This window comes from Meriones unguiculatus, chromosome 1, assembly GCF_030254825.1.
Source record: "Meriones unguiculatus strain TT.TT164.6M chromosome 1, Bangor_MerUng_6.1, whole genome shotgun sequence".
Classification (NCBI taxonomy): domain Eukaryota; kingdom Metazoa; phylum Chordata; class Mammalia; order Rodentia; family Muridae; genus Meriones; species Meriones unguiculatus.
In genome coordinates this window covers 87,022,661-87,042,619 of record NC_083349.1, presented here as the reverse complement: position 1 = coordinate 87,042,619, position 19,959 = coordinate 87,022,661, and the positions used below count along the sequence as shown (strand labels likewise).

The window sequence follows — 19,959 nt, the reverse complement described above, 5'->3', positions numbered from 1 at the left end:
ATTTTAGCTTTTTATGGTATCCAACCATGCTTGGGGAGACTGTCCTGCTTCAATGGCTATAAAGGCCTGAATGATCATGGCTGCATTACGCTGTTGTGAGACTCTAATCTTGCATATACACCACAGGCTAACCAAGGAGACCAACACCAGAAGGCCTGCTAACACTCCCATGCCCACCTATTCCTTCAGATGATTCATGGCTGCAGCAATCCACGATGATAATCCTGTGGCTAGTCCTGCATCCACTCTGGTAGAATTTGCCATAACAATGGCCACTCCCAGCTGCTCTATCATAGTATCGAATTCTTCAGTCCAATTACCTAAAATATAGCTAGACAATTGTTTAGACAGATTTGCAGCAAGGGAAAAATTCTCATATTGTATGCTAGTGACACAAAGTCCAGCATACTTCCATTGACAGCCAAGTTGAGCGATTTGCCATAGGGTATCAATTTGCTCCTGCACGAGGTCAATCCTCTGATTGAACACCATCAAGTCTCTTTTTAGTTGAGCATTAATTCCTTTTTGTACATCTAAAGCATGAGCTACATTGGCTAAAAGATTATTTAGAGTCTGAGCAGTCTGCATAGTATGACTTATGGCTAATGCCACGGTGGTAGCTCCAACAGCCACCAATGAGATGGCAGTAACAATGGCGGCCGTAATTCCAAGATCCCTTTTCTGTCTGAAGAGAGTCATAGTGTGAGGGGCATCAACGGGCACAGGCACCCAGCGAGGCATGCGAGTAACCAGGGCATACCTAAATTCACTAGCATTCCGGCATTGGGCAAAAAAGCAAGTATCATTACCACAATTACTTGGCTCTATCTGGCTAACAATGAATAAAAATAGGGGTTATAAACAAACAGGTCTGGACTTGTAGGAAATATTATGAGAAGCCTTAACCCCCTCGTTGGAACATCCTGCATCAGTTCTAGAACTAGCAGTGGTGGTGTCCGAGGTCTGAGTAGGTTCAGGAGACCATTGCCCCCAGGGGCGAGACGTGCTCCATGTAAATTGACTAACTCCATGTTTTCCTCCACTTTTGAAAGTCATTTAAGGTTCTTAAATTGTCTTTATGTAGCATATAAATGAAAAGATATACTGTGGACAAATTAGTGCATATCTAACACTTATGCAGGATTAGTTGTTCTACTCAAGTCAACTGCTTTCTTTTTAAGTTCATTATACTCTTAGATGCTATAGCAGTTTGAATAAAAATGGCCCTCATACACCCATACAAAGTTTAGCAATATTAGAAGATGTGGCTTTGTTGGAAAAGATCGGCACTATCCTGCCAGGTTGATAAAGGACTCAACATCTAAAGCTATAACCAACCCCAATTAAATGTTTTCCTTCTTAAGAGTTGTTCTGTTCATGGTGTCTCTTCATACCAAGACAAACTAAGACAACGTATATATAGGATCTCTTTTCTAGAAATCCTTTTGAGAAATGCTAGGCAATATAGAAAGAGTTCCATGATTGAAAAAGAGACCTTAGTGTAATCTAAAAATGGTAATAATCAAGAAACAAGAGTAAGGCATCCTGTTTTTGTCAGCCAGGCTCATGAAAAAGTAAAGGGGGGCAAACAGTTAAAAGAAAATAATACAGATTGAATTTTTTATTATTTCAAATGTTTATATATAGTTTCCAAATATCTCTATCTTCAAAGGACAGTTACTGAGATCAAGTCAATAGATAGTACCGCTACTGAAAATCAGAGTCTCATAACTACTCCTCTTAAAACACTTTAAAGACATAACTGTCATAAAAATGATGCTGTGATGATGATGGTTCCCATGATGTATAGAGAAGCACATAGCATTTAGTGGGAATAAACACCAACTTAATATTTAATTTTATGATTTAATAATTAAGTCTTTAATTATAAAAAATTAATGTATATTTTGGAGGTACTAGAGTCATTGAGATAATAAATGATATTATTGTTGGAGAACAGTCTCTGGTAAGGGGTTGATTATAGAAAGAATAGCTAGCTAGATTCCAGAGGCAGAAAGACACATCTGTCCTGATCTTTCAAGATAACATGTGATGGATAAAATCATTAAATAATCAGCAGGTATTAATTGGGTAATATTTGTGAAATTTTAGGGTCACATGGAGAGTCTATATCATATCTGAGTTAAAGCCAGAGCTGGAGATTGACACTGATTTCCAGAGTTGCTACACAAGCTTGAAATCCCATCAAAAGTAATTGAGGGCTCACCTTTTCCTTCATCCTGGGCATTGTTTCATGACAGTTGTTTTGTTGATCTTAGCCTTTATGATTGATACAAAATGAAATGTTAAAATAGCTTTAATTTGTGGTTCCTTTGTTGAGAATGTTGAACACTTCCTGGGATATTTATTAGTTATTTATATTTCTTCTTTTTAGAAGTCTTTTCAAAAACATAGTCAATTTGTTAATTGACATATTTGTAGGGTGTTTTTCCTCTTTCTTTTCTTAATTCTTCATATATTCTGGGCATATTTTTTTTATATTTTCTTTTAAATGTGTATCTGGCAAGTATTTACTCTAGCTCTGTAATCTTTTTTCTTCCCTTAGTTCTCTGTGCTCCACAGAAGCTTTATACTTTTCTCATGTTTCCTTTACTTACTGTTGCTCCTAGTTACTCAACAAATACGTTATTCAGAAAGTTTCTTCCTATACCTGTCTCTTGAAGGGTACTGACTATGATTTCTTATAGAAGTTTCTTTCAGCATTTAAGTTTTCACAATGAGGTGTTTTATATTTTGAGAGATGATTTCTGGGTAGAATGTTAGATATGGGCTTAATTATATTCTTCTATGTGTAGATACCCAGTTTCTTTCAGCACCACTTTTTGAAGATGATGGATTCTAGGCAGCATATATTTTGGGCAACTCTTCTAATTGTCTGCATTACCTTACTGGGAGAATAAATTTTACAATGCAGATGTGCTGCCTATTATGAATACCTATACATTTATTCCTGAAAGGTTGTCTCACAGATATAAGACAAGAAGCCTATGGAAGCCATTCTAATTCAGTCCACCACATGTATGTTTAACAACTTGAACCATATCCATACTTAGTCTGTTGCCAAGTCCTATTAAAAGATTGCTTTTAGCAGTCCAAATGTTTCTGCTTTTGCTATTTCTCGTAAAGACCAACACATTGTATAAAGAAGTTTTGAAGCATTAATAGTGATAAATGGGACCAAGTGTAGTCTGTCAAATTTCAGATTCATTATATATGATTCTGGCCATAGTTTTGAAATATGGCCTCAATGAAACTTGCCATCTTCTCCTTTTTGTCCATTTTTCAGCATTCAATTTTCATTTGGATACTTGTAAAATAATGGACTGGAATTAATTGCATATTTTAAAATCAAGGATTAATTACATTATGCAATAATATCTCGTTTTCCTTAGCCAGTAAATACACCTAGTTTTCTTTCTTTTCATATGTTGGCTTGCCTACCAAAATTGTGTATATGATTTCTAAACACAGATCTTCCTTGATATATTTCTGTCTCCCTAAGAGTATTTACCTGATATTTCATAAAATTTTGTCTCATCTGAGGTAGAAAACTGGTCTCATTTCAAAACTAGTTATTATTCTAATTTCAAAATGTATAAGAAGAGAAATTAAGTGATTAGAGTTCCTGCCTCACAACAGGTTTGTTTCTTGCTAGTGGGATATTCTCATTTGTAGATGATGATACAAATACTGGGCAGGTAGCTTATGTTTTTTATACAGACTATGATAACATATATAGACAATACATTACTATTACCTCCTCTCTGCAGCATCTACTTTCCCACACATCAGCCTATCTGTACACCCACTCCATGTACTTGATTTTTATTTATGAGCACTGATTCTGTGGAAAAAAAATGCTTCATGTCATACCCTAGTAGCCCATATATTCCAAAGAGTAAAATCAGTGTGAAATCTAAATTTTATTTCATGGAATCTTGTATTTGTACATTGTCTTACTCAAACCATTAATTTATGTCACTGCTATGATAACCCCAGCAACTTTCTCTCCAAGCAAAAGCTCTTCTTTCTCTCAAGGTTTGCAGTCCATCTTCTAACACCACTAACACCCAAGAAATATTTTCTTACTATATTTTTTGTAGAATCTCAACATTTTCAGGTTTGTCATTTGTCATGTGAATTAATTGATTTAGATAACTGGATCAATGGTAATTTTACTTTTTTATTATTGAAATAAAAATATAACTACAAAATTTTTCTCTCCTTTTTCTCTCAACCTTAATAAGGGTGACACCAGTAGACATCCTAACATAGAAGGGAAAAGTCTATGAAGCCCCAAACCCAGACAAAAACCTTTAAGCCTGTAAAGAATGCTGAGAATGAAGAAAACAACCATTCTTCACCTACAATCAAATTTTTTCCTGAAGATTAAAAATAAAATTAAATGCAATTACAATGTGCCACATGCTGAGTCATCCAAAGTAAATCTTTTTAAATATACGTAATATGTGGCCTCCTTGTTAGACTTGTTTTCTACGTTGATTTTTACGTTGTTAACTCTTAACCTCTCCAAGAACTCTTTTTGTTAAAAAGATAAATTATTGGTAAATGCACATTTTATAAATACAGCCACATATTTTGGAAACTTAAATTATTGTAGTGTTAATTTAAGACATGAAATGATGGGATTAAGGAGATGCATTCACAATACCTCAAAAGATACTTGTAAAGTCATTGAATTGACAATAATTGAATTGCATACTGAAATGTATATACGTATAAAATTTTTGTTAGTAGAAACTGAAAATAATAACATTTTATAATAAAACATATAACTTAAAGTGATTTATGAGGCTGGAGAGATGTCTCAGTAGGTTACAGTTCCTGCCACACACTCAGGAGTGTGTGATTTGAATCTCCAGAGCCAAAGTAATCAATGGAGTGCATGCCTATAATCCCAATACTCATATGATGGGAGGCAGAAACAGGAGAATCATCAGAATCTCACAGAGCCAGCTAATTTGATATAAGTTTCCATGAACAGTAAAGAGATCTTGTTTCAAACAAGGTAAAAGGTGAGGACAAACACAAGAGATTGTCTTTTGTCTTCTACACCTATGTTGTATGCACATGAACATACACACATTTTACATCCACACCAAAAAGATTAAAGATGCTTTAAATCTTTCCTTGCATACATATTATATGTATATGATGTATTATGTTATATAATATATAATATATGATATATATAAAATAAAAATGTTATATATGATTGACATAAAAATTCTCAAAAACTACTTTTATCCAGTGGTCTTAAAGTATATGATATGATCCCACATCTATTGATTCCCTTTGTTCAACAACAATAATAAAGTTATCTGTTTTTTCAGTAATTTAAGTTTTTTCAGGCTATCAGAGTACTTTAGAACGGCAGATAATTGGGGTGTTAGTTTGTATATTACTTTTATGACTTTTAGTTAAATAAAACCAACATATCAATTTTTGCAGTGAACTTGTCAAAATATCTGAATCAGTCCAGTGTTATATCATGTGGACATTCTATATTTACTGCACTAATTCCCAGGCCCACATATCTTGTGGCAAAACTAATTTGTGAAAAGCAGAACATGAACCTTTTAGAGAAATGGTGTGGAGTTAGCTCACAAGAGATGGGAAAGAACAGGAAAGAAAGGAACAGAAATAAATGAGAAGCATAAAAAACATGTCAGGCTGAGAAACCACAGATAGAATGAAAATGCCAATTCTGATTTGGTGGGTAACTATTAGTCATGGTATATTTAAAAATAAATGACAGTATAAAAATTCCCAACTCAAAGAAATTATTAATAGTCAAAGATAAAAATGCCTATTGATATTATTTGATTCTCACATGTTACATGTGTGTAAAAAACCACCACAATTTACCATATACAACATGAAAATTCATTTTCAGAATTTAAAATAAGTAATAAGCAAATAAAATATAAATAAGAAATCTAGGTTTCTATAGGTATACTTACAACAAATTCTCTTTTATTATTATTATTATTATTATTATTATTGTTAGTTACATTTTATTAACTCTGTATCCCAGATGTATCCCGCTCCCTTATTCCCTCCCAATCCCACCCTCCCTTTCTCAGCTCCTCCCTGCCCCTTTCCAAGTCCACGGATTGGGGAGGACCTCCTCCCCTTTCGTCTGGCCCTGTTTTACAAATTCTTTTTTAATAGTCAACTCTTGCTAGAAATACAGGAGGCCAAATAAAGACGATGTATACTTAAAGAGCCCTGGTTGTTTGTGGGGACCTATATTCACAAGTCCTATGTTAAATTATAAGAAGATATGCAAGTGTGGGCACATACCTACATTGCGTTTATGTGTGTGTGTATTCAGTGCTTGTGTGTGATGTATACTTAAAGAGCCCTGGTTGTTTGTGGGGACCTATATTCACAAGTCCTATGTTAAATTATAAGAAGATATGCAAGTGTGGGCACATACCTACATTGCGTTTATGTGTGTGTGTATTCAGTGCTTGTGTGTGTTTATTTGTTCAGCTTTTACATTGGCCTATAGAAGAGAAATTTTAACCCACTATCTTTGTTCTGGCAGATCACATAAACATAAGCCTTTGGATGTGATCCCTTGCCCTGAGTATACACATTTAATCCCTTTGGTTGCAATACAGACACACCCTTAGTAAACACTTGTAATCCCAAAAAGTGACCTTTAATTGAGGGACAGACAATGTGACAAATCATAAAATGATTTGACAGAATGAGTCAAAGATAGGATACATCCAACTCTTACAAGAGCAGACAGAAAGGGAAGCTACTTAGGAACATCACAGAGTAAAGAAGAGAGTACAGTACAAGAATACAGTGTATTTTATTGAGACAGTACAGTAGAGTTTGGGAATACAGTAAAGTGTGGTACAGTTCAGTTGAAGGCAGTTTAGTTTGTGCAGTTCAATTCATCAAGTTCAGAGGCAGGTTTTCCAACCAAAGTAATTCAGTGAGGAGCAGAGAGAAGCCTGGTTGATTCAGTCAGGTCAGAATAGAGTTTTGAGCCAGAAGAGCTGAATTTAGCCAGCCTGAGTACAGAAAGGGTAAACTTACTCAGCAGTAAGTCTCAGAGGATGAAAATATTCTAACTCTGTTAGTCGGCAGATGCGGGAAGCTGTAGCCTTCAAGGTCCGATTTACAGAAGATTAGGTTGTATGAAGGCTGGAAGCTTCCATGTCTAGGCCAAGGAATAGTTAGATAGAAACACTCTGGACTCAACCCCACCCTGTATTCATAAAGCTTGATCATAGCTGTCATCTCTTCCCCGCATCTGAGGAAAGAAAAGCAACATTTACAGCCCATGTTTGATAGTATACAGTGTACATGGTAACTGATGAATATTTAAAATATATTTATCAATTTTACAGTAAATATTATAAATAGATAGTTAAAATTTATTTTCCAAACTTGCAAACTTTCACTGTGTTTGAATCAGACTGCCAGGCCACAAGTTTTGCACAAGGATAGTAAATGGACAAGTTGTCACAGTGAGTATTTGCTGAAAGAGTGGAAAGGGTTTTAGTTTAACCATCCATCACCAATCTCTGTTCATCCTTTACTCGTATATTGTGTGATAGACTGGAATGTGTTACTGAGGAAATAGAAACCATTAGCTTTCTTATTGCTAACATTTATAATCCTTCTAGAAACAAATTCTGACAAGTGGAAGCTTTGTGGCATGCTTGCTATTCATTTCTTTGAAATGTTTCTTGTATATATTACTTACATCTTATTGTACATGTAACAAATGCAGTAAGATTGCATTGCTCATGGCGGAACTCAGTTGCTTTTTCACAAATCACCAATAATTAAGACAAACCATTTCTATTCCAATAGATTATCCATGCTTAGAAAAGTATGAAAAAATATTAATATTTTAGCTTCTGATGAAGACTGATTTAGTACATTATATATAAACATATATATATGAATAAATATATTTAGATTAGGTAGAATTTAAATAGTATGAGTTATGAATGTAGAATTAAGAATAGTGTATAGGAGATATAAGAGGCCAGAGTCTGGATAGTACATTAATTATTTGGGAAAAAAATGAGATTTATACTATATTTTATTAATGAAGAAAAATATGCACAAAAAGGCAAGACTACATATTCTAGGGCAATATTACTGAGGTGAGAATTCCTGATAAAGTGGAAAAGATTGTAAAGACCTCAGAATGAAGCTCTGTAAAGAGAATCAGGGTAGTTTCTTTGTGAACATCAATACACACATGGTTATTCTTTTACAGATCAGGTGTACAAGCTTGGTTTCAAGGAAGTATAATGTACAGTGATGTATATAATTGTATAAACTTATATAATTATAAGATAATATAGAGTGATATTATTGTACTTGTACCAATAAATTTTCCACACAGCTTGTCATTTGTATAAGCAGGGGTATATTCATGCTGCTTATTGCCTCAGTAGCCCTCATGACCCACCTTCCCTGAGGTTAAGTAAATGAGCCACAGTTTAATCTACCCAGAGGTTAAGTAAATGAGTCACTGTTTAAACAGTTATCTTCTCTAGAATTCACCCAAGCATTAATCATATGCCATATGATAATGACTATAGAATTTCATAAATAGATTTCACGTTCCCATTTATAGAACAACAGATTCTTTAAGTCAAGTGTTTTGACTGGCACATCTCTGCAGGCTCTACAATATCCAGCATAGTTTATGCCTCAGTATAATGAGGCAAAGAGAGATATATAAACTTGACTCTGCCAATAAAACTGCCTTAGTGACCTGTGCTAGTACTGAGAGTAAGATGGTATCCCCAGGATCCAACTCATAGAAATATGCAGGGGTATTATTGTAACTTTCTGAAAAGCTCACTGAAAGTCGCTGTTATACAGAATGACATGTTATGACCTATTCCAAAGAATTCTTTTTTTTTTTTTTTTTTTTTTTTTACAAATCACATTTTATATATGTGTTTTTTTGGTTATGACCTACCAAGTTGAAAACTCTCTTATACCCACATACTAAAGAAAAAATATTGATCAGTTCTTTTTTCATCTACACACACACACACAGTATTCTGCCATAATATTTCTTAAAATAAGTTAAATATTAATTTTATAAAATATTTGGAACAAAACTCAATTGTGTTTTAAAACTAAAATATGAAATTTTACTCTTTACATACTTACTGTTATTATTATCAAAATACTGAGAATCCCTGAAATAAAGAATTCTGTTTTTTAAATAAAAATTCTGAAGCTATTTGTATGTGTGTATTTGTTGAAGACATAATTAATCTACCTAATTATATTTATTTGCTGAACACGTACTCACTAAACATCTCTCCTTTTTTTTTTTTTTATTACAACGAATGTCTGCTCTTTGGACATCTCTATCTTCTGTTTTCTACTTTTTCAACCTGTTGGAGTCTTTGAAACTTTAATATTTTTTTAAATTTTTTATTTAACTTTTATTAATTACACTTTATTCATTTTGTATCCCCCCATAAGCCCCTCCCTCCTCCCCTCCTGGTCCCACCCTCCCCCCCTTTCTCCATGCATGCCCCTCCCCATAGGGGAGGTCCTCCTCTCCTTTTTTCTGATCTTAGTCTATCAGTTCTCAGAAACTTTAATATTTTTATTCATGTTAACATTGCTAAGAATGTCATAGCATACTTCACTTCACATATCATAAAACATTTATTATTGCTGTTCTTAATCCATAATTCCTTTCTCACATGAGTATGGACACCCTTTTCTACTTGTCTTGATTCTTTAAACTCACTGTTCAGTATTAGGTGTTCTAGTCTTTCTTCTACTAAATTTTAATAATTTGTACATATTTTACTCTCTGTTTTACGTATTTTACTCTTTTTGTGTTTTTATCCCCAATACTTTCACTGTGAAAAACCTTCATTAAAGTGAATTTTATCGTGAATGAAAGATATAGTATGTTTTTATTGGAATACGTTTCATATGTGTTTGGTCTGGGTGACCAGGTTTGTATCTTAATGTAGCTGCTCTTCCAGCAGAGAACTCTCAATAAGTACTTTAAAGTGTATCTTTTATCATAAATGCCACCAGGCGCACTGTACTCCTCCAAAAAATGACAAATAGCTATATCTCAAGGTCTTTTGGAAGTGTAAGCATATGGAAAGAAACTGAGAGTTTAAGGCTAATAATAACTCCTTTTCTTTCTTTCCCAACCCTCATATCCAGGTAGGTATTAATAGGCAGACCCATGAAATTGAGCACCATGTTGTACTTGGTTTATATGACTTGGAATGTCTGGAAATAATTTTTTTTTCATCTTTTACTGTTTCATTCTCTTGGCCCTGATTGTTCTCTGGTATTATGTACCTCAGCAAATAGCTCATAAGCCATCTCTTTGTGACCCCACTTAGCAGGAAAAAAGCATAAAACAACTGGTATATTAGGTAATATCTAATTTTTCTCATGAGGTTCTTTATGACAGTTTGTAGGACACAGAATCTGTGTCTTAGAAAGAAAAGATCCAAGGAAGTCTCCAAGTAATTTATGAAAAAGTTCATCTTCATGGGCCATACATCTACTTTCTCTCTCCCTCTCATAAATACATCCACCACACTCTTATTTTTTTTTAATTCAGTTTTCTCTTCTGGTGAGCTGTAGACCATACTGTCTTCATTACACTACTGCTCTGTATATAACTATCATCTCATTTCTGTTGTCATGAAACAATGGATAGGTTATTAGCTGTTACTAATTGTTAGGCTAAATTCACACTAAGCCTACACATACTTCTAAAATATAATAATTAAAATGTCTTTTGCGGGACATTTCCATTTTTAAAAAACTTCACACAATTGGGAGAACAAAGACTATGAAAGGTTGACTATGATTTCAACAGGAAATTTAGCAAAGTCATGTTCACCTTGAAGCAAAAGAGTAGAAATGATGACGTGCACGGAAGTGTTGTGTTGTACTGATTTTCAGGTATTTGAACAGCAAAATTTATGTTCTTTGTGAAATAAAGAGAAATCTGCACTTGGAATAGCTCAGATTGTTTTGCTGATATGTTACATTGTTAAATATGTTTATAAAAAGTGAATAAATTAAAATTCAAGCCTCTACAGTTTAAAAAAAACAAAACATGAGAATGATAGTACATATAGCTAGCTGGAGATTTATTGACATAAACGGAAAACCTAGATGTTTGAGATTGAACAAATTAACAAGATGCAAATGTACGATGGTTGTAAGAAGGAACAGAATACACTGAAATTATATTGAGTGTCTAGTAGTGGTAATTGCCAGGAAGATATCGTTAATGCCAAAGCAGTCAACAGTGTTCCTTTGGCATCTCTGGTTGCCCTCCCCTCCCCTACTTCATCAGGTAAATCCCAGTTTCTCTCTCCAGCCCTGCCCCCTTTGAGAAAAGCCTCCACATTCCTGGCATTCCTGATGACTGCCCTAACCCCCTCACATGGAGCTCTGCCAGCAACCTGTTTTAAATGTGGTCAAGGAGGTCACAGTGTCTCCAACCCCAGCAGCCCAGTAAGCCATGCTGGCAACCTGGCATGAAAATCAGATTACCACAATGTGTGCTTACCCTCTGTGCTTAGCTATGGAGGCTCAGCCCAAGCAGTACAGGCACCACAGACATTTCCAGTCTTTAAACTCCTCAGCCTGGTGGATGACTAATGAATCCCAGACTCAGTGACCTCCATCGCCCTCGCCAAGCCCAGGGTAGTAATGAAGGAAACCAGTAAGTCCATCTGATGGACACAAGGGTTACATTTTTAATTCTACTTGTGTCCCGCAATTCCTTTGCCAGCTTCTGTCACTGGGGGTGGATGGAACTTCCCCGTTTTCACCCAGGACCCCACCACTTCCTTGCATTCTTGCAGGAAGATTTTTTTCACTCTTTTCTGGTCATGCCTGACTGCCCTGTTCCTCTGCTAGACTGTGATATCCTCAGCCACTTTGGGGCTACCCTCTCTGTCACCCCTATAACCTCTCCTGATTCCCACCTTCTCCTATCCCTAGTGCCTCCTCGTAGATTTTCACCCCAGACTCCTCTATTCTGACCCTACTGCAGCCAGTTGATCCTAAAGTATGGAATATTTCTACACCCATAATTGCTACCCGCCATCAGCCAATCCTCATCAGCCTTACAGACCCCTCTTCCTTCTCCTTCAGACCCCAGTTTCCATCTCTGAATCTCACCACCATAGCCTTAAGCCTATCATCACCTGCCTTCTTTCTCAGGGACTTCTAATCCCTACAGAGTAACCTTGTAACACTCCCATTCTCCCAGTGCTTAAGCCTTCCTGAGCCTACTGCTTAGTAAAAAACCTCAGCCTCATAAACTAGGCAGTTATCCCTGCTCAACCCGCAGTTACTAACTCTTACACTCTCCTCTCTAACATCACTCCTACAACCTCTCAATTTAGTATCCTGGATGTAAAGGACACCCTCTTTACTATCCCTCTATACCCTGTCTCATATTTTCTATAACTCATATATTCGATAACACCGAATGCAAGACAGCTCACATAGAGAGTTCTTCCTCAGGGCTTTTGGGGTAGCCCACATTTTGGGGGATAGTCCTGGCCAACGACCTCTCCTCCTTAGATCTTTATCCCAGCACACTTTATTACATAGATGACATTTACTCTGCAGCCCTTCCCTGTCTTTGTCTCAGAGAAACACTGCTGCACTATTAAATTATCTTGGTTCCCTAGGTTACCGTGTCTCTCCTTCTAAAGCTCTGCTGTGCTCTCCCTCTGTTACTTATTTAAGTGTCCAACTCAGCCTAGCGTGGAAGACCCTCACCTTTCAACAGGTCAGGTTCTGAAAGATCTATAGCTAGCTGCCACCTACAGAGAACCAAACCTGGTGAGGTTCTTCAGACTTTGGATCTCCAGTTTTGCTATTACAGCTAAGCCACTTTGTCAGACAGCCAGAGAGATTCCTTGTGTGGCCTTGTTAGCCACCCAGCCATTGTCTACTCTCACTTCTTACTTCGAGATGCCATCTTACTAGGCACTGCCCTGGCACTCCCAGACTCCACCCACTCCTACCACCTCTTTACTGAGGAGAGGGTTTGAATGGCCACAGGTGTTTTAGCTCAACTGGTTGGGCCCTCCCATCGGGCTGTAGCCTTCTTGTCAAACAGCTAGATCCCACTGTATGTGGATGGTAGCCATGCCTGAAAGCGCTGGCAGTGGCAGAACTCACCCGGGAAGCTCTCAAAATCACCCTTTTACAGCCTATTATGGTATACTCCTTCCATTGCCTCTCAGACCTTTTGAGTCATTCCTCTCTCTCCTTTCTTGGATTCTCATGGGTTCAGTCTTTCCACCTTCTATTTCTAGAAAAAAAAATTGCCCTAAACTCCAGTCCTGCCCCAAACCTTGCCACCCTCCTGCCCATCCTCCACTGCTCTAGTACTTCCTCTCACTCCTGCCCAGATTCTGTGGAAGCACTTGCTTTCCATCCTGGTTTCTTAGACAAACCTCTTACAGAACCCAAACTTGGGAGCTCTCTCACAACAGATTAGCTTACACAGTGGTCACCTCCACTAAAGCTGAGGCAAACAACCTTCCACCTTCTATCTCAGAGAAGGCTGAACTAATTGCTTTAACTCAGGCACTCCAAATAGCCAAAGACCAGTGGGCTAACATCTAAGCTGATTCTAAGTATTCTTTCTTTTTTAAAAAAGCATTTTTTATTATAATTTTTTACTTTGTGTACCAGCTGTAGCCCCCTTCCTCATTCCCTCCCAATACCGTCCTACCTCCCTCTTCTGCTCCTATGCCCCACTCCCAGTCCACTGATTGGAAGGTCCTCCTCCCCTTCCATCTGACCCTAGCCTATCAGGTCTCATCAAGACTGTCTGCATTGTCTTCCTCCGTGGCCTGGTAAGGCTGCTCCCACCTCCTTCAGTGGGAGGTGATCAAAGAGCCAGCCACTGAGTTCATGTCAGAGACAGCCCCTGTTCCACTTACTAGGAAGCCCATGTGGACAATGAGCTGCCATGAGCTACATCTGTGCAGGGGATCTAGGTTATCTCCATGCATGGTTCTTGGTTGAAGTGTCAGTCTCATAAAAGACCTCTGTGCCCAGATTTTTTGACACTGTTGTTCTCCCTGTGGAGCTCCAGTCCCTTCCAGGTCTTTCTATCTCCCCCTTCTTTCATAAGATTCCCTGCACTATGCCCAAAGTTTTGCTATGAGTCTCAGCATCTGCTTTAATACCCTGCTGGGTTGAGGAATGGATACAAAAATTGTGGTACATTTACACAATGAAATACTACTCAGAATTCAAAACAAGGAAACTGTGAAATTTGCAGGCAAATGGTGGGAACTAGAAAAGATCTTCCTGAGTGAGGTATCTCAGAAACAGAAAGACACACATGGCATATACTCACTTATAAGTGGATATTAGACATATAACATAGGATAATCATACTAAAATCTGTACACTTAAGCTAATCAAAGAGGACTCTGGCTAAGATGCTCAATCCTCTTTCAGAAAGGCAAATGGGATAGATATTGGAAGAGAGTGAAAACAAGGAACAAGACAGGAGCCCACCCACAGAGAGTCTCTAAGTATGCTTTCTTAATAGCCCATACCCACTCTGTCTTTTGGAAGTAAAGGGGCTTCCTTACAACCAAGGACACTCCCATTGTTAATGGTCCCCTAATAGGCAAACTTTTGGAGGCTCTCCAAATCCCATCAGAGGTGGCCATAATTCACTATGAAGGGCTCCAGACCTTCATGGACTCATTAGCTCAGGGACTGGCTTCCAGCAGTTCCAGACCTATGGGACATATCCTTTTCCTGACATCTTCCTACAAACCTCAGTACCAGATAGAGGAAAAACAAAAACAAAAACAAAAACAAAAACAAACAAGCTACTTGGCAAAAGGACCATACAGGCAGAAGATAGTTGGCTCTACCTAAATAACAATTTTATTCTGTCCCAGAAGCAAGCACCTTCATAATCTCTAATATCCACCAGAGTCTGTACATTGAACCCAAGGCCCTATTCCAATTTCTAGAACCTCTTTTTGATCCCACTGACCTCTGAGTTCACATCTCATGGGTCCATGCTATCTGCCACCAAGACCAAATTGCAGGGAAGTCTCCAGATATATCAGTCTCTGCGCCAGCTCCAAGGACACCAACCACAAAAAGACTGGCAGTTTGACTTCAGCCATATGCACACCCATAAAAAGCTCCGCTATCTCCTAACCCTTGATGACTGTTTTACAAGTTGGATGGAGGCATTCCCCACTTCCAGGGAAACAGTGGATGTGGTGGTTCAGGTGCTCCTCAAACACGTAGTTACTCAGTGCTGTGCCACAGAACATCCAAACAGACAACTGTCCGGCCTTCACCTCCAGGGTCATTGAGCTAGTGCCTAAAGCTCTCAGCATCTGCTGGAATCTTCACATCCCGTGCTGCCCACAATCCTCAGGAACGGTTGACAGAAACAACGGACTCATAAAACAACAACTCACCAAGCTCTCTGGAATTTAGGTTATCTTGGCCTTCCCTCCTCCCTATTGTCCTGACGCACCTCTGAGCTATCCCAATATCACCTACAGGTTAAAGTCCTTTTGCATTCCTAATTGGAGGCCATTTCTCCTCAGTCATCACTTTCCAGCCCAGACTGTCCCACTGGCTTGATACCTGCCCTACCTTTTTCTTCTCATGTGTTGACAGTAGGTAGGTACCTACCCCCACACCAGATGACCCAACTGTTCCTGAGTCTGCTCCACTCTCCCGAGGGATCACATTCTCCTAAAACACTTGTCCCCTAGGTCTCTAGAGCCTCTGGTCTCTTGTGTAATCCTCACAACTCCTTCAGCAACCAAACTCTTGGGACATCAATGTTGGTACCAGACTCAAGAGGGCATCCATCCAAGATGAGCAGTCTGTAGGGACATTCCACTCTCCAGAAAGCCTCAGTAAGGGGCTGGGATGGCCAAACCAGGATGCCCACCCCAGTTGGTGGCAGTCTCCCCTGTTTTAATGATTCACCCCAATAATAGAACCCCTCATTCTCACTTGCCTATTTTTTTTCTTTTTATTCCATGGTGATGGTCAATCAGATGCTTTTTATCACTCAAACCTCCCACTGAGTACAGATCCTCTGACTCCTGACTCTCCCACCCCACACTGTCCTTTTCCAGCAGGAAGCAGCCAATATGAAAAATAAGAAAAAAATGTTCGGCTGGCGTCTCCGTTTGCCCTCTTCTCTCCTACATCATCAGGTAAACTCAACTTTCTCTCTCCAACCCTGTAGCCCTTTGAAAAAGCCTCCACATTCCTGGCATTCGTTAGAACTGCCCCAACCTCCTCATTTGGAGCCACTAGTTCCCCAAAGTCCAGCAGGTGCAGACATGTGATCTTCCTTCGTACCTACGATCCTTAAAAACCATTACCTGCCATATTCAGGGTGCAACTTCCTCTGGCCTGGTCCCCTGAGGCTGCTGAACACTCCTAGGAACTTCAGTTCCCAAATTAACTGCCCTTTTATACTTTTAATCGATTGGATTATTTCATCAGTGGAGAAAACCATCAGTTTGCTGTTGTGTATTAGTGATTAATGTAAATGTGAGAATTTTTCAAAAGTTCAGTATAAAAATCTGACACCTACCTGCATGGAGAAGGATCAAAAAATAGCTGGTGTGTTAATGAATTTAGTTATTCATATTCATACACTGAATGCTGTCTTTGAATAACATTTTACCCTAATCTGCTAAAGCAAAGAACTCCTGATTTTATTGTAGACTACCCAACATACTAAAATAGATGTTAAACGAAAAATAAATTAAATAGCGATGCAATTAAAGACTAAACATGTGCTCTAATTTAAATATTGACAAAGCCAGTTTAAATAGGGGCACCAGGAAAGGACGCTTTAAGCACTATATAAAAAGAGCCATGTGTATATAAGTGTTTATGAAAATTGGTAGTTTGTCATTGTCATACAGTCATTTAAATCAGATTAGTTGATTAGAGTGTTGATGTATAGAAAGTAATTTTAAATGTGTAAGACTGATCTACATAATTGAAGAAATTATATTTAAAGAAGCTTCCATTAGATAAGTAAGGCTGGAAACAGTATCCATCTGTATTGTGACAATAGGTCAAAGCTATATGAAAATCAAATTTAAAATATCTAATATTTACAATAGGAACCACTACAGAAAACCATAATGAATTAAAGTGCAGAGTTGTAGGGCCAAGTCCCAGGAGGAACATCTATAAAACACTCCTGCACCTAAAGCTCAGGAAACATTGCAGAAGAGGGACAGAAAGATTTTAAGATTCAGAAGATCAGGGAATTTGCTGTGAGAGTGTATATCTCAGTAAGGTCAAAAGCTAAGCCTATATAATTTCATCAAATGGTTGCTTAAATGTGAACTGAACAAGGACAATAATAATAGACATGCTAATGTATATGGGGGAAATTGTAGGAAGTCTAAACCTTACACAAAGAACTACAGAAATATTCAGATTAGGATAAATATTCTTTCCTAGGAAAGAGCATAACCACTGGCTATCTAATATCAAATGGTCAGTAATATACATACAAGTAACATTATACAGCCTGCAAAAGTTATATTTAGAAGTACATATATATATGTATATACATACATGCATGGAATATAAGTAATGGAAAAAAGATGCTATAGCTTTGAAAGAGAGCAAGGAATGGCATAAGGGAAGTTCTGGTGGAAAGAAACTGAAATGAGAAATTATAATCTCAAGATTAAAAAAAGAATAAAAAACAACAGTATAAACAAAAATAATAACTCCATTTTAGTTTCTCTCCAGGAACTCCATTGCACACACAAACCCAGAATACTAGCTTCATATTTTAGTATTACTATAATCTTAATTGATTCAAAAGTATGGGATGAACATTTATAATGTATATTATGATCTGTACACTTATTTTGTTCTTTAAGAATGTGTGTGATTATGTGAAGTACTAAATGCATGTCTTGTTGACATGAGCACAAACATGACAAAGATTCCAAAGCCTTAGACTAACAAGAAAGTCAAAAAATCTCTGGGCAAGGCTCAGTTAAATTGCAAAGACTTCCTTCCTGATCTGAGTTCAAATATTTTAATGTATGCATACAAATAGGTACTGTGGGTTCATGCCATAGCTTTCCCATACACCATTGCATATTTATTATGGTCTGAATAATGTTCCCCTTACAAAAAAAAATACTCTCACCAAGATTAGTAAACCTTGTCAATATTATCAAACACTATATATAAATTGTGGCTCATTGTTTTTCTGTATGTAATTACATAGGTTCCTTATTCAGTTGAATACAATAACTCCACTTCCCTATTCAACTATATGAACAATCACACTGAGATTCCAGGCTGCAGAATTTTCTCTATCTGGGAGACCAGTGCACTTGACCTCATTTTTTCTCTGTTGTCTGTTTTTCCTTCTTTCCCATGCAAGGTCAAGTCTCTGAAGCCATGAAAAAAAACATTGCACAATAATATTGTATAGTGATTAAAACTAGACATTGAAAGGTCCAGTTCCTGACTGAAAATTCTTTTTCTTGTCTGTATGTTTTTTTACTCCATTTTCTATAACACTTTTGTTAAAATATAAATTTGTTTGAAGACTGAGATAATATATAACGAAATTTCTTGCTACAGTTAGATGGCTTTAATTATAGCACTGTGGTTGTCAAACACAACAGAACTATATCAGACTGATTTTGTTATGCCCAAGTCTCCTGGACCACAAAGATCACTAAGGAGCTGATTGTAATACAAACAGATCAAGGTCTTTTATTACAAGCTCAAGCTTGTCACCAATGTGGCAATGTAGAGTGTAGAGGACGGGTTTTATTGGGTTTACAGCAAGGTTTATTACAGCTTAGCAGTTATACAATTTGGTGACATTCAGCAAACTTGTTACAAGGTGATTGTGCCTAACTAACATGGAGCAAGCTATCTATATACCTCAGGAATGTTAGGTATTTCCATGCCGTGAAAGTTCTACTACCAGGCCAGAGGGCTGCCCAGGACGGATGCCCCACCCTGAGAAAAGATTCCTTCCCAAACTTGTGGTTACCTCTAGGCTATTCCTGGGGTAGGAAATTTTATTATCTTCTTCTTGTAAATGATGACCTATGGCCTAGTTCTTGGTGACTTTGGAAGGGGGTCATTAGCTCCTGGTTACTTTGGGAAGATCAGGCCTCCTTCTGTCACTATCAGTGGTATTTACAAAATAACACTGAGACCCCAAAAGACCACCAGGAGTTGAGTCCATTGCAAAACACATGAGGATCTTTTTATTCCAAGCTGTAGCTCCAAGCTCATACACCCTCATTGCCATAGCAGTTAAGAGCGAAGAGCCTCATACTCAGGTTAGTTGGTTGATTTAAAGAGTCTGGTCCCAGGACACTGCAGGCAGTCCCGATGAAACCTGATAAGCTAGGGTCAGATGGAAGGGAAGGAGGACCTCCCCTATCAGTGGACTTGGAGAGGGGCATTGGAAGAGATGAGAGAGGAAGGGTAGGATTGATAGGGAGTGAAGGAGGGGGGCAATAGCTGGGATACAAAGTGAATAAACTGTAATTAATATAAAAAATAAAAATTTAATTAAAAAATAAAATAAAATAACATTAAAAAAAACAAAACAACAAAAACAAAAACAAACCAACAAAAAGAGCCCGGTCACTCCCAGCACACCTAAAACAGGGGTATTCCTGCCTGGAAAGTGTGTATTAGTTGAAACACAAAAAGGGATGTTGCATTTTGAATTAATTGGCTATAAGAAGATCCCTAAAACATTAATGGTCTGGCTTCCCTGTTTGGCTGTACTAGGGGAGAGGGGCTGGTTTCCTAGCAACTGTATCTCTAGTGGGCAGGAAAAGAATGCAGTAAGGCTTGTTCTTCCCC

The 19,959-nt window shown here is 37.6% G+C and overlaps 1 pseudogene; it reads right to left on the bottom strand.

Moving 5' to 3' along the window:
• LOC132652472 (ferritin heavy chain-like) overlaps positions 1-15,419 on the bottom strand; it is a 36,088-nt pseudogene extending 20,669 nt beyond the window's left edge.
• Between the last annotated feature and the right edge of the window lie 4,540 nt (positions 15,420-19,959).